Source organism: Haliaeetus leucocephalus, unplaced genomic scaffold, assembly GCF_000737465.1.
Source record: "Haliaeetus leucocephalus isolate CR32 unplaced genomic scaffold, Haliaeetus_leucocephalus-4.0 Scaffold228, whole genome shotgun sequence".
Lineage (NCBI taxonomy): Eukaryota > Metazoa > Chordata > Aves > Accipitriformes > Accipitridae > Haliaeetus > Haliaeetus leucocephalus.
Genome location: NW_010972664.1, coordinates 6,668,145 through 6,673,197, shown reverse-complemented (window position 1 = coordinate 6,673,197; position 5,053 = coordinate 6,668,145).

Sequence of the window (5,053 nt, the reverse complement as noted above, 5' to 3'; positions counted from 1 at the left end):
GTCTTTTTTTCCGCCCCCCCCCCCCCCCAACAAGCTTCCTTTCCATTTTTTGGTATTGAAATTGAGGAGTAACCCAGGCTGGTAATTAATATTTGCTACATTTGTGATATACTAGTAATTTGTCAAAACTTCTTACTTGTCCAATAACAGTTTTTACCTGCAACAGTTTTGTTGTTTTTTTTTAAGCAAGTCGTGAATCCAACAATAAACAAATTCTGAACTCCGTATATGGTATTTGGTTACAGAAGGCATTACTATAGCAGAAAAAGGACAAAGGAGAATTAAATCTTAAACTTCAAAACTGTTTTCTGGGTTTAAAATGCATTTATACACATGATGAGATGACTGACACTTGCAATTATACAAATATCTGCTGGCTACTTTTTTTTTTTTTAAACTTCATTCAACAGAGAGAATAATAAAATTTAAAATGCTGTAGAAGTGAAATTACTAGTGAAGAACAGGAAACAATACTTACTGGAGGATGAAAAGGCTTTGATGTGTCAAAATTAAAAAACTTTTAAATTTGCCACATTTTGTTTTGATGTAAGCCAGCATATTAATATTGGTTGTTGTACCTGTTTTATACCCTCAGTATGTGCTATTCTAATAACTTGACAGCTTAATTTCCTTGATCTTGTTGAAAGGCAATTATATTATGGTTTATTTGCTGAGCTGATACTTCAAGAGCAAGCTCAAAATGTGTATACAAGGCCTTATTTCTCTTGCCAGATTGCTTTTTAGTATCAAATGTACTTTTAATGCTGGTTTTATGCTTTTCAAATTTTCTAAAAGCCTGGAGAATTGTCAGAAACTTCTAATATGTTCTTATTAAAAATTCTTTGGAATTGTTTTGCTGTTGAAATACAGTCTGCCATTCATCCATTGAGATCTGACTACTACAAGAAAATCTTTTTACATTTTTGTTCTATTTCAATTTGAACAACACAAAACTTGGGTAGTGTCTATTACATAGCACAGATTGCGCAGAACACTACCTCTGTGTAGATATCAGCTCTTTAGTACCCTTCGCATTCCACTGCCCTCTCAAATACTCTGTCAGCAAAATGAATAAGTAATAGTAATGTCAAGGTAGGGTTGCCTGGTGAAGATGATTCAAGGTAGAGAAGATTCAAAGTCATACTATCCTGTTGAGTGCCTACATCATGCATCACAAAATACAAATTCATCTACTGGAACAATTGTCTAAATTCTGCTTATTTTGCAGTTAATGAAGTGGTACAGTTCACCATTCAGTATTAAACACTTTCAAATGCAGTGAGACTTTACTAAATGTTTCCAGTTCTAATTGCTTGCAATTTCCATTTCTCTCTTTTAAGGAGAGCTATTTGAATTACTCTTTATGTCCTTCTTTATGTTATCATTATTATATTTGTAAGCAGAAGACTACGTATTATAAATGCATGTAACACACAGAAGAATACTTACATAGTTTTCTATTCACACTACAGAAGTTTTTCATTTAGCGCATCCAGCCAATCTCTCCTACCCTCAGGTGTAAGTAGGTAGACAGAAAAATAAGTTAAGGCTTTTCCTATGATCATTATATGGAAGATTCAGGTCATACCTCAACAAATTATCACCAGTTAGTTATATTAAATAACACTTTAAAAAAAAACCAAAAATCAACCCCCGCCAAACCCCAACCACAGCTTATTTCTTTTTAACTATTAATTATGAAGTGGATCTAACAGTAAATGTCTATTCATACAGGGTATCTCTGTTCCTAGTTATTATACTTTTACTAATTTAGAACATGGGTTCTCTAAAAGCAACAATCACATTAGAACTTACATTAAAAACAGTATCAAGAAAAAGTCTAAACTGAAATTGAAACAATTTTTTACTTCACAATTCAGCTCTTCCTAAGCAATTTTTTGTAATCTTTATAATCCATGATGTTAAAATACACATTTACATCATTTGAAAACAGCACATAGTGTCTCATTTGCTTCTGCTGTATTGCAGGAGGATATCTAAGGTGTGCAGTGATGATCTGCACATATAAAATGTGTTACATCTATGCTCTTTTTATGAATGCATTCTCATTACAGAACCCATTTGCAGGGTTCTGAAAGCAAACTTAAGAAGCTGTTGATGGTTAAGACTCAGAAAGAAAATCTGAACCCAGAGTTTTTTGTTTTATTTTTATCTACGGAAAAAAAAAATGAACGTTTGCTTAGTTTTTTTACTTGGGGAAAAGGAAATGCATGCCTCATTAAAACAACCACAATCTCTAATATAACATTACTGGAAGTAATAAATAGCCAGTTTTAAGTTTTAGATAATAAAGCTGTTATCAGATCCACCAATAAGTAATTGTATCCTCTAAAAATCAAAAACAAAGGTGGTGGGAATCCTCATCTCCCCAAGATGTAATTTATTTCTGTCCCTATGACTGAATGAGTTTAATTCTTCTATGCTTCTTTCAAGCTTTTACAGCCACAGCTTCTTGCCTTTTTATGATTTTCATGCTGAAGCTTAAGGAGTAGAGATAAGAGGTATGAAACAGAGATGAGATGAAAAAGGAGTTCCATGGGAGGTGAAGGAAAACAGAACCTTTTGGTGTTGACATATATTCTTGGCTGTGGCATTCAGAAAAAAACCCTTTACTATGGCACCGCTAGTTAACTACATATTTTCTCTTCTTTTTGCTGTTCTGCTATGAAGACCATCCTTCACACTTCTGATTTCATGGAAGACTGTACTCCCATACGGATGAACACAGTGTCCTCCCTAGAACTTGACTCTCAAGGGAAGTCAGAAAAGAGTCTACAGGCCCTAACAGTTTAATACAGTCAGACCCATCTTTCAGTAGATATGTTGTTGGGAAGAACTCTCTGAAGATAAAGGGTCTGGTTTGTTTGTTTGCTTTGTTGGGGTTTCGGTTTTTAGTTTGTTCAGTTTGTGTTTTTTTTTCCTCTAGATTTTTCTTGTTTTTTTTCCATCTAAGCATTATAATTTGAAGTTTCTGAAACTTATATACATACATAATTAATATACACACACGATATATGTATACATATCGCCAACACTGCTAAATACTGACAAAGATCAAAAACTACTAATGAACAAAATGGAAGTGATAGCTCTTCAGATCTTCAAAGCAGTAACTTAAAGTTTTCCATATGAATGCCAAGGAGTAATATGACTATACATTTTTACACTTATTTAAAAGAAGAAAGGAGCAGGCATAAAGTTATTTGAAACAGACACTTCATAAGTGGCTATCCCTCTTCTGAATACGATTTCCATCAGGCCTGTTCTCCACATCCTGTACTAGCAACAGTAACAGCATCAAGATACTTATAAGTTACTGCTAACAAGATGCCCAATGCATGAAGTTTCTCTCGTATGTTGCTAACTTATCTTACAGTAAGGATAGTCGCTTCCTGAAATTTAAACTGAGTATTAGTGAGTATGGAGTCAAAACACCATATTTTAAACTTATTTTTCTAGAGGTGTTATAGATCATGCAAAATTGTATCTTCCTCCCCCTCTGTTGCAGTTCTTATCTCCCTCATGAGCTGTCCAATATCTGGCAGCTCATCCCAATCCCCTGCTGCTCAGAAAGCTGCTCTAATTCAAAAGCATAGAGAGCGCCCAACACAGTGGCTCTGGGAAAAAAGGGAAAGTCAATGGCTGTGCGTCAGACACAATAATCAGATTTTGTATTACTTTTTTCCCTGACTTCCATCATTTGGATAAAATGTCATCACCAATTTGGGTATACAAGTTTGAAAGAACATGTAGTAGTTAGAGATTTGCTGTGTGACCAGTGGAAAAGGCCAGCAAGGTGAACCAACACTGAAATACCAGCTCATCAAATAATGTGCTGTGGAAGTTGGTCCTCGCTTCCTCCTTTGTTTCACAGAATGTATAAATCGTTAGGTGAAGCAAAATTATTGAAAGTAACTTTCTTGCCATTTCAGTTCTCATCTAAACTTTCTCTCCCTCTCTCCAACCTTTTCTTACTTTATATGCAGCTTTAATTACAGTGCAACTATTGGCACTTTCTCCATAATCATGATACTGTTGCAGTGATATAAACAGGCCAAACATAAGAGGGCTTGAGAAGATTTTGGTCAAGACCTGCCAAAGAGCATTAGAAGCTGCAGTGGAAATCATGCAAAACCACATTGCCTATTTGAGATCACACCTAGATAGTTTCCAATATACTGAGCAACTTAGATTAAAAAAATCTGAGGTAATATTTAAATTATCTTTTTAATAATGCAATGTTGACAGTCAGGCTTTTGCAACTCATCTGATTATATTGATACTATTCTGATGCTCCTGGAAAACATGACGTATACTCTTAAGCACCAGTAAAACCAATTAGCCAATCTTTTTCTCATCAACAACCTATTATTTTCAGCTTTTACAACAGGAACACATGCTTACGTGAATCAGCATAGAAACCAACTCTTTCAGTATGAGACAAGAGTTTTTATATAAACCAACTTCATTTTCCAGAACACTCAAGTTTCACCTCCTCTAATTACTCAGAGTTCTTTTTATACCTTTAGAGCTAACATATCAGCTGAAAACATTCATGTCTTACATGAAAGTGAAGGCTTTAGAATACTAGTTACACTGACACCCGAAATGAATGCTGCTTCTAACAAGCCATCTCTGGACTTACGTTTCATCTGTTGTCCAGACAGGAGCTGAAAGTGAGTGTACTTAGGAGATGTGAATTTATTTAGCATTCAAGCTTTCTACTGATATTTTCATGTAAATTTAAACTATCTTCAGTATGGATAAGCAGGACTTATTAGTATTTTTAAAACTTCTTTATCTAGCTTTGTCATAGGAGAGTTCTCAAAAAACTCACAGTTGAGCCAAACAATTAAAGATTAGAGAAAGCAAAACCAAACTCAGTTAATATTAAACGATTCCCATTGAAGAAAAAGATATTACTAACTTTCCTGAATTTACATTTAAGATTGGAAACACATCACCACCAAAAGTTGGTTTATCCTAGTACCAGCCCCTCTTTTCTGTCTGCGTATCCTCTTAACACATTAAA